Genomic DNA, 11,036 nt, shown 5'->3' on the forward strand with positions numbered 1-11,036 from the left:
TTTTAAACCTCGACTCGGTCCCAGCTGTGGTGTTTTTTTGTTTTTGTTTTGCTGGCTCCAGAATACGCCTCATTCAATAATAATGTTTTGTCTCGGGTGACTTTAATCTAAACCTGCTCAACTCAAATAATATGCAATCACAAGAATGTTTGGACATAACTTATACTTCATCATGCTTGCCACTAATTCATAAGCCAACCAGGGTAACATCTTCATCAGCCACCTTAATTGACAATATATTTACTAACATACTCCCCTTACCTAAATCTGGTATCATTGTTACTGATTTATCTGATCACTTTCCAGTATTTACTTCATACCCCCTTTAAAGTGAACCGTGTTCATCATCAATATATTCCAGCCCGAGACTTTGCATCAGAAAATGTGGCAAGTTTTAAAGGGAAAATACAACATTTGCAAACATCAAAAAATAAAACTACCAAATCATTTTGAAATACCTTGCTGGACTGTTAGTGAATGACAGTGTAAAGCATCCTGTAAAATCATGGCACCTGGTATACTGTCATTTTCAAGAAAAGTGGTATTTTTGTATCAATTTCCAACGCTGATCGGCCGATCAGCGTTGGAAAAAACTGGCTTTTTTTCAAATACTGGCCACAATTGACCATCGCACTTGTTTGCAATCGATTACAAACCTATGAACGGGCACGAGCCAGCTAGACTGGTTCCCTGACCTTACAATTCCCCAATGTATGTAAACTGCTCTGTTTCTTCTTATATGGAGTCAGGGAACCAGACTACAGGAAAATGATTGTTTTTCTTGGTTTTTATAGCGTTTTCGAACCCAAAACCTCAAAAAGGTCAGTGTAACTATATTTGCTATATATTTCCAACCCCCCAATTCCATCCATTTCTGAAAATTACAGCAAAAGCAAATGATGTATATTCCCTTTAAGCATGGCCTCTCTTCTAGTGAATGGAGCCCTGTTTTAAATGCAGAGGATACCAACTCGTTTCATGGATATTTTCAATAATAATCTTGATAAGCAGATTCCTCTTAAGCAAGACAAACGTAGATCAAGACAATTAACACCAAAATGTCCTTGGATAACTGTTAGTTTATGCAAGTCAATTTCTGTGAAAAATAAACTTTATCGTAAATATATTACACTCTAAAAACAACTTAGTCAAAATATTGACTGGTTTTCCTAGTTATTGAAAATTGACTAGGAATTTAGTTAAACATGCAAAGTTTCATACTGTGACTAGAAAAAGTAGTTGGGTTCGACTCGAAATTCAGTTATTGGCATAACTATTTTTCCCAAGTCAATAATACTGACTGGAAAAATCTAGTCAGATTGACTGATTTTCAGTTGCACCCAGCTGACCCTGAATGGCTAGTCATATTTAACTGGTTTCTAGTCAAATCTGACTAATGCTTTTTTAGAGTGTACCAGTCCTACTGATTTTAATCGTGCCCAGTATGTACGCTGTAAAAACATACTTACTAATGTCCTTCGAAATGCAAAACGTGCTTACTTTACAAACCAGTTTGAGAAAGTAAAAGGGAATATTAAAAAAACATGGAAAATACCATAAAACTTAGCCAATATTATTATTAGGCCTATTATTATGGAAGGTTTGTGGATCAAGGTTGACAAAAATGCAGATCGACGGGAAATGAGGGCTGCAGCTCCTCATTTGCATTTGTTTGCCCTCAAAATTAATGAACTAAACCTGGATCCGGTACCGCGATATCCTCGCGTCTCCGTCGTCCGTGCGCTCAAGCGGCAAATACTGTTGTGAATACTATGCCCTAAACCTGGTAGGGAAAAGTCTTTATATGGAATATCTGCTTACCACTTATGATGATATTCGCGCAGATTTGGCGATGAACTATGTAAAATACTGCGTCTTGACCTCGATCGGAGATTCTGACATTCATCGGGCGCCCTCCTTCAGTTGATCGGGTCTTCCGAAACCCGTTGTTGCGTTACAAAACTTGGCACTAGCCGTGAATTGACTAATTAAAAGCTTCGTCCGCATTTCTGATCAAAATGACGCCACAAAAGCCCACAATTTCTAAACTTGACTAAACATTTTATGGGGTCGCATTAAATCGCACAAAATTTGCATTGCACACATGCATATAAGACTGAGCTGGTTACGGTAAGGGAGTGGACAAGGGCGATACTCGGACTAGCAATGCACCTGCTTTAGTCCAAGTCTCTCCTGCCCCCGCCCCCCGGGCCTCCTCGTCCCCTCCCCTCTCCCGCAGCCCAGGCTTCCCCGATGAAATTCACTGCATCATGCATAATGGCTATATGGGCGGTTGTGGGAATGACAGAAAATTATGACACCCCTTCTCCTCTCGATCCCATCATGGCGGACGGGATATCGCATTTCTTTTATTCGGACATGCAAAGGTGAATTAACGGTGACTTGGGATGTATCACCGAGGAACAATAAACAGCGCGTTAACATTATTTTTTGATCGCAAAATATGGACACCTTCAACAGCGCCCTCTAATGAAATGTCCACTTGCTGCATGCCTGTATGCGTAATTTTTTTTCCTAGGAGGGTTAGGGGCAATGTCATGAATAATTCAGTTTTTCCTTTGAATCATTGCAAGACTTAGGTTCTCGTTCTATTTCCCCTTAATTTAAAATTATCTCAGTGATAAATTTGGAGAAGAAAAATAGCTGATGAAAATGAGCAGCGACGACGTGGATTCGAACCAGGGATCTTTGTATCCATAGCTCATCTCGCTATCCACTAGGCTACTGTGTGGTAGCTCGACGACAACCGTTCTTTAAAATGCTTTAATGTATTGTAACTAGTTGAGTAACTAACAACAATGCTGTTGATGTCATTGTCCGTTCTCATGGATAAAGATGAATTATTCATGACATTGCCCCTAACCCTCCTAGGAATAAAAATTACGCTGCCTGTATATTTCATGACGAAACTCACATAAAATATTGATTTATTCGGTTGAGTACCGGGACGAATTAGAATAAATCTGCTTTATCATTGATATGTAAATGAGACACGGTAGAGTGGTTAAGGGCGGGTAATTTGAATAGGGAGTGGCACAGGAATGTGTGCGTGGTTGGATTGAAGGTAGATCACTTCACGCTTGCGAGCAGCAACGACAACACACAATTTTTAACACAGTTGTTAAGTCTGGTTGTAATTTCATAGTTGTTCAATGTCTCAAACAGTATTTATAAGAGACGAACATTGCTACCCTTGCCTGAAGGAGTTGTCTTGCATAGTTCAGGTGTACGTTTCCATTTTTCCAAATATGGTTTTGGTTTTTCGTATCTGGCAGTCAACACAGCAATGTTAGATGGGGTACAAATCCAGAAACAGCCATAATGTAATAGACGAGTGGTATCTTGCGATTATTCAATTAAGTTTAGCTAAAGGCTCTGAAGCCTAAAGGAAAGTTCTGTGAAACTTAAAGGTTCAAATGAAATCCACAAGTGGCAATCAAGGTATGGTCGGAGTAGTTTCTGACGGAGGTATAAAACGAGATTTGCAGGTTGGCAGTAAGATTCATAAAGATCAGATCTACTAGATGAGATGCTAGAATTGTTCTAGCGATCTAATGCGTTCAGAACGCAAACAAGTCTGAATAGACTTGCACCATAGTATGCGTGATTTATCCTCAGCGGAAGATATCTGGTATTGTACAAAACCAAAAGAGATAATTCTGAAAAGCTTGCCTTAATATAATATCAAATGTGGAACGATTATTCAGAAATAACCATGACAATTGTAAAGAGGAGGGAAGTCTCAAGGTTAATTCTAGTATTGATTACGCAAATATGATAAATGAAAGGCTCTTACGCCTAAATGATAGACCCTAGTTCTGTAAATATTGTCTCCATCAAGACGTCTTTAAGGTTCAAATTATTGAATGACCGTTATTAAAACCCTGTCGTACCTGGTAGTCATCACAGCGATGAGACTAACCATAATATCAAATGGGGTACGAATAATTAGAATTAATCATAACAATTGCAAAAAGAGTGTTGTCTCAGGTATAATTCTGTATAATTAATTGATCACTTAAATGTGTCTATAATGAAAGGCTCTTACGCCTAGATAATAGATGATAGTTCTGTAAATACTGTCAAGTCTTTAAAGGTTCGAATTATTGAAAGATGTAATTAAAACATTGGGTCGTCGTACCCGGTTGCTGCTGCAAGCACAAATACCAAAATCAGGATGATTTGATTGTTTATTGTGTAGAATGGTGTTGAAATGATAAGGGCAAATTCAGAACCTCATTTTGAAGCTGTGGGCGCTATTTTCCAATTTTCATTAAAATATTTCAAAACTTCGTAGCGGGAAAGGAGATCAGTATAGCATTTAACAATGTACCAGCCGTCTTTATTCTCAGGCTGAAATAGTATTTAATAATTACATAAATAAACTGCCCCCGTTTGAAAGTGCACTGATTATTCGGGAGTTGGTCCAGGACATTATGTGTCTCTTCTTTTAACAACAAACATATATCAGACATCACAACAGATTGAATGCTATAATACATCACGACAGATTTTGCCGCAAGTCTCAGACGGGTCCATTAGTGGGGGCAATGTGCCAGCGCAGTCGTGGTATGTGGAGCAGTACAAACGAGACATACCAATGTTTGCATCACTGTACTGGTTTTAATGAATCCTCTGTCCGCAAAATAAATCGGTGGATAAAGTCCAGGTCCGATATATGGAGCGAGCATATAGTCTTATAACATTTCACATTGAACTTCGTTGTCAGGGTAGTGAAGAAATTAATGTTGAAGGCCTATTCGTTTCCACACTTTGTCGCATCGGCGGCCTCTGAACGTTTCTGTTGTAATTTCATGCGCCAAGGAGGTTATGTTTTCATCGGATTTAGTTAGTTAGTTTGTTGGTTGGTTGGTTTGTCTGCTGACAAGATAACTCAACTCGTTATAGACGGATTTGCATGAAATTGTTTTTAGGGGTGGTTCTTGGTACACATTAAGTAAATCGATTAGATTTTGGAAGTGATCCTGATCTTGGTCTGGATCCAGGATTTGTTCAAAGGATTCTTCACCATTCATGATGCCTACCCCGTATACATGCGAGTATTTCTTTTGGGTGTAGTGACAATATGGCGGGAAATTGTTTAGCCTTGGCGGAGATTTGCGCTCTCTGAGTGCTTTCTAGTTTGTTGATACGACGCCTTTATAATTCTAGTTCTTGATGCTCTAATAATTTTAACGACAATATAATTAATGTTTGTGACTGATATAAAATTCTGTGACACTTGAATGCTCGCAGGATGTAGGCCTAGAGCCCGGACGTTCGGAAATACTGAGCTCCGTTTCAGAATACATTAAGCCCATTAGTAAGTGGCACGAGTACGGGACACGTGTCTCCGCGACTCTATTTTAAATTTGCTTATTAGATCACCTGTAGTTTGTGTAGTTATCTGGCACACTTTGGGCAATGCGTGTTTCACATCAAATCGCTGAGATGTACGCGGGTTTGGTGAAATAATTGCCACAGCCTGCCCGACTCATTTAGAGGTACTTTTGCTGTCTCCCCCCCCCCCCCCCATTCCCTACCCCCCACCTAAATCTTGCTGCGATACAGCGGTTTCCATATAGACAACAGTTCAATCAAAGCAACCCCTCAGAAATTGCAAATATTTTCGTACTGTATCGTGTTTCTGTTTTATTCGAACATTACAAGCAATGTTAACATTTTATAAGCACCCGTTTCCTGAAAACAGCATTCCACACAACCACACAGATTTCCCGTTTAGTCGGAAAAACAATAAAATGCACCGGTTGAAACGCGACGGATGCGGGCAGCTCTGTCAGACTACAATGCATGCGCACTGTAGGAGTATTGATCAAAAAAAAATAATTCCCAAATCAACTGGGTGACAGTGTAGAACATACAGTGAGATCCAGTGAAAAACAACGCGTATTGCGGTGTTAATTCGGCTGAGAATCACGTCACATTAAGTGACCGATCGGAAAAGCGTATCAATCCTGACAAAATGAATGCGCTCCGTCCGAGGCGAACGCTGTCAGAGCTGACATGACTCGGAAGAGAAGCACTTTGCGTTCACCTTGTAGGCCTACACTTTATGCATCTCTGATTTCTGCATGCTACGACGAGTTAAAAATAGAACGCCCGGTCAAAAAAATGTACGTTCCTGATGTCAACAAGATGCTTTTTTTTTTATTTAGGAACTGATCTGATACTAATGCTTGTAGTAGTAGTGGTCATCATTGCCTTTTCAGAAACTCGCAAACTGAACAGTTTGATAACAATGACGAAGACTTTACCAAGAAAATAATTTAAGGCACGAAGATAAGTACAGAGCTGTATTTACATGTACATGCATAGTTAACATATACAAATGTATATATATATAATATCGCATATTTACACTGGGTAAATCCCAAGTTTTATCCAAATACTTCGATACATGTTTTACGAAAAATTATTAATGCACTAGTTTTCTTTATAGAAATGTTTTTAATAAATTGTATATGAGTGTACATACATGTAGACAGATATAGATTCAACAAATCTAACCGTAACAATTAGGGCCTACGTTGGTACAGGTTAATACTCGGTGATAAAAGATGTGAATGTATCCAAACACAAAGCCAATACCTACAGTGGACATGCTTGGCGAAAACATGATTTTTTACTTAGGAACATATTTTGTGCAACTTTCTACTTCTCTTAAATGTATAAAAACTTTTGACATCTCTTTTTGGTAAATTTCATTGAAAAGTGCACCTCTTTAAAGCATTTAAAGAATTTAAATTGTCCTGTCATTTCAGGAAGACACGGTTCAGTTTTGGGGTTTTCTGTAAAAATGTTGAACCCCAAATTTGCTCATTGAAAACATGTGTGAAAAATTTGCTCATTGCCCTGCTGTCATGTACTTAACAACAACAAATCACCCCAAAAAATACGATTGCAAAATATCAAAAATTCTGGCAAATTTGTTGTGCTAAAATAGCTGTAACATGGAGGTTTCTGCCTAAAATGACATCACACTTTTGCTCATGAATATGCAAATCTCATTAGCAAAAAAAAAAAAAAAGGCACCAAAATGCCCTTAGAGAAATGGCAAAATGAAAAGTGAAAATAAGGTTAAATATGACACAAAGGTGCATTTACAAGGATTGCATAACAAAATTACATTACACGGCCCTTTAAACACTTCCAGGGCGTAATTCATGAATGTCACCGAGTACGCAGGGTGCGTTAATTGACGTTTTAAACACTCGAAAAATGTTGCACAACTTGGATTGGTGCTTTGCTCAATGTTGGTCAACAAAACTCGGTTCAATTAAGTTGTTTGTTTCCCTGAAGTAAAGCCCGGTTCATACTCTGCGCGAAAGCCAAATCGAACGCGAATTTGTGACGTCGTGGCAAGTATTCGCGCTGCGAATTCGTAAAAGTTCAACATATTTCAACTCGGGCGAATTTCGCAGCGAATGCTTCGTGACGTCAAATTCGCTTCGCATTCGCATGAAGTATGAACCGGGCTTTAGAAGCAAGGGACAATTTGGCGACCGTATAAGGCCTACGTGAGCAAAATCATGTTTCAACGTGGAGCTTTGGGGCAAGACTAGATTTCTAGAACGACATTGTGTTGTCTTGAGACATTTTGCGGATTTGGGGACCGCATCAGCTTGTAACTGACATGGAACAATTGGATAACACAAATGAGTTCAACATTAGTCTTACAGATTGAGAATTCGTCCATGAAAATAGTTTACCCATGTATACCAAAACACGCAGCTCTAGTAAACAATGCGTTTTTCCAAAATAATGTATATCACATTATATTATGCAAAACTAAGTAGTGCAAATTTAAACAGTTTCATGTTTCATACAAGCGGTACATTTTGAATTAACTCCCCTTTCTTTAAACTCCAAAACATTATAGCCACCGATTGTTTAACTAGACCTATGCCAATAACGCAGATTGCAACGTGATATCTGCTGATGAAACAGAAAGCAATATGCGTTGGCGATTGTGTTCACATTAGCCCAAATCTCAGTTGCATGTGTAACTTGATCCTCTATACAAATATTATACAAGTTTACGTGACTATTCAGTCGGGATAAACAGTGCTTTCATAATATTCAATGATTGTAGTACTACAACGTCATTCCAGTAAAGATGTTGTTTAAAGGGCTCATCATGCAATGTTATTTTTAATGCTATCCTTTGAAAATGTACCTTTGGGTCCCATTCAACCTCATTTTCAAATGCACTTTCCAATAAAATTAAGAAAAAGGGATGTCAAAGAGTTTTTATACATTTAAGAGAAGTAGAAAGTTGCATAAAATGTGTTCCTATGAAAAAAATACCGCACGGACCCAAATGCTTTGATGGTCGCAACCATTCACACGAATACGTACAGGCCAATATTATGGTGGTTGGGGGGGGGGGGGGTCGTTCGGTTCGATCCCTGTTTAGTTGAGACAGGCTATAAGCCAGGCACCTCATGCACGACGTACTCCCCTCTGCGCGTTAGAGTCCAGCAACCACCCAGCACCCATTTGCACCCAATATTTCCTTCCTTGAGAATGTCTCTCCCAGTTGTTTTAACGGAGGGAATCACTGCAAGACACTAATAGTTCTTGGACTCTTCTTTCCCTTAAATTACAATGAAGTATCCCAACGATTATTCTGAGGAAGAAAAAAATCAGATGAAAAAATGGCATTAGTGGATTCGTGGCAGCTGGATGACAGCCGTTCTCTAACATGCTTTATTATAATCGCTCAGAACTTCGTTCTTAACTCGGCCGGGGCTTTGAAAATTGGGCTTTCGATGTTACGTTAGCGCACCTGCGCCTTGACGTCATGCACGAAGTGCAACTCTATAGCAAACCTCTCCCCGTTTGAGTATCTGGTTTTTGTCACGAGCTATCTCGCCATGGCCAATTTCAGTACGGCGGCCGGATCTTTTGGGCAACTTTTAAACTACCGCCTCCCAATTAACTGTCAATGATGTGGGTGACAAGCAGATAAGGCCTCACATCTATACATAGAGCTCAGACGAACCGTGCATGCACCAGACATTAAGTTCAACTACAGGGCTTAACGACCCCTCCCCCTTTAACGAACCCCCTCCCCCCCCGTCACAAATCAGCGAACGGGTATGGAGGAAACACGAAGAATCGCTTTCCACAAAACTATTTCGTTCAGCACATTTTATGGCTCAGTGTAATAATTCAATATCAAATCAAAAGATGGATACTTAAAAGTGTACTTTTTAAATTTGCATTCATCTTTCAAAATTACGGGGTTTTCCACGTCGCAATCAAAATAAAGTTGAACTGATTGTTGTGGAAAGGACATGTGTGTGGGACACGCACGCAGCCCCATAACGTCTGCCCCCTACTTTCTGTTGACCAGCTCCGCCCATTATGCATATACCCATGCACAACAATAGAATAAATACTATACAATTGAAATTATGTGCGGTACCTTACTCGTAAATCAAACCCTTTGACAAAGGTATTAATAAGAAACCTCGCTTTTACATAACTTACTATTACACTATACCGCCGTTAAAATATTCTCTGTGAATATATACATTTTCCGTCCGATTTTTACAACTCTCGTTAAAATAATCGACTTTAATTTAGTTATAGAAAGGCCAGTTTGTGGAATATATAGGAAATAATCTTTTTGCATAGCGTATTTACAATTATTTTGTGTCATATCTCTAGCTTAAAAAATTACAAAAGCTAAGATGTTGATTATTAATAATAACAATACCGGAGTTTTATATAGCGTACATATCTACAAACAATTAGGTTCTCAAGGCGCTGGGAATTATGTACATTGTTTGTATTTAAAGACATGTAAATGAAGTCTATGAGAAATATGTAGCACCTTATAACTATAAAGTTTTACATGGTGCTGTGGCGCATCTTGCAGCCACTGCCAGAAACACTCTCAAATTTGTATCCTTGTGGAGACATTTCTTTGTTCTCGTGTAGTAAAGTTTTCGATTTTGAAAGTGAAGTATCAAAATGCTTTTATTTTAACCCGAATTAATTTCCTTCGCTGAAATTCGGACTTACAATATCCCTTTTTTAAAACTCTTCCATTTGCGACGGATTAACCCACCTTGGAAATTCCTAGTTTTTGAGTAAAATCCATATATCTACTTCGTGAAAACCTTGTGGAGACCTATTCATCTATAGGAATTTCCCTGTGGAGACCTTTACAATGTTTTGTTCCATATTGTGTGCGTGTCTCCACAAGGATACAAATTTGAGCACACCGGGGCAAACCCCTTTACCGAAGTGTTACTGGGTTCTTTAACATTACACTTAACACACGAGACCTACGTCTTTACGTCCCATCCGAAGGACGAAGCAATAATGGTAAAGTGCCTTGCTCAAGAGCACAAGCACCATGTTCCCAAGGGTCAGGATTCGAACCCCATGTACCACGGCACACGAGTCGAACACCGTAACTAATGGACCACAGCACCCCATGATTGTTATACTCTCCTTTAACTATACAGTTTCATTTATGTTTTTTTACAAAATATTTTACAAATGTTCAAATATCTATTACTTTTTCCGTTATCTTGTTTCAATCAGGGTTTCCAATGTATTCCGAAAAACTAAACATATACCTTTTCATTCAGATCCATTAAAGTTGGTACGTATACAACTCATATTTGACAGGCTAATATTATATGTATATTTTTTCAAAGTCCAACCAAATGGAATCACAAGTCAAATCACGTTTGAGTACGCTGACAATATACCTTTCACTTTTAAAGGCAGAATAAACAATTTGTAATTTGTGCATTGTTTTATGGTTTGAACAAACAAACGTGCTTGCCATTGAAAGACAGATACTTCATCACCAACCTGATGAAGTTTCAGCTCTGTGAATGCTGTATATTTTATGAAATCAGAACAAACAAAAACACAATATTGTAGATCTCGATCTCGAGACACAATACCGAAATCAGCAATGGGGACATGGTTCTCCCCCGGCCGGCTGTCGCCCATTCAGGGTGCACCCC

This window comes from Patiria miniata, unplaced genomic scaffold, assembly GCF_015706575.1.
Source record: "Patiria miniata isolate m_02_andy unplaced genomic scaffold, ASM1570657v1 HiC_scaffold_5, whole genome shotgun sequence".
NCBI classification, from domain to species: Eukaryota; Metazoa; Echinodermata; class Asteroidea; order Valvatida; family Asterinidae; genus Patiria; species Patiria miniata.